Here is a 309-nt window from a genome sequence, read left to right as displayed (position 1 = left end):
ATAAAAGTTACAGTGCAGTATAAGAAATTAAAGAAAGGATTTTACTGTACATGTCAATATTCAGGGGCCCAATGTCTCACAATCTTTCCATGGCTGTAGGATATTTAGAGTTACAAATAACAGCTATGTATCAATATTATTTAATATTAGAATATTTAAAGTTGTTTATTTGCAGTCACTAGCTGAGTCTGCCCATGGATGGATGGATGGGCTGATTTGGACAGGCCACTGCATGCTGAAAGAGCTGGTGTGTTTATGTTCATGTAAGTGTGTTTGTGTGCTCTATCTATCTATCTATCTATCTATCTA

General features: G+C 35.3%; 1 protein-coding gene across 1 annotated transcript in view; it reads right to left on the bottom strand.

Moving 5' to 3' along the window:
• Positions 1 to 309, bottom strand: part of zgc:154142 (cubilin) — a 19,534-nt gene that overhangs the window by 15,436 nt on the left and 3,789 nt on the right. The gene's annotated exons all lie outside the window — the stretch shown is intronic.

This window comes from Etheostoma spectabile, chromosome 2 (genome assembly GCF_008692095.1).
Source record: "Etheostoma spectabile isolate EspeVRDwgs_2016 chromosome 2, UIUC_Espe_1.0, whole genome shotgun sequence".
In the NCBI taxonomy this organism is placed as follows: Eukaryota; Metazoa; Chordata; class Actinopteri; order Perciformes; family Percidae; genus Etheostoma; species Etheostoma spectabile.
The sequence above is the reverse complement of the archived record's forward strand: the minus strand, read 5'-3'. Positions and strand labels throughout refer to the sequence as shown.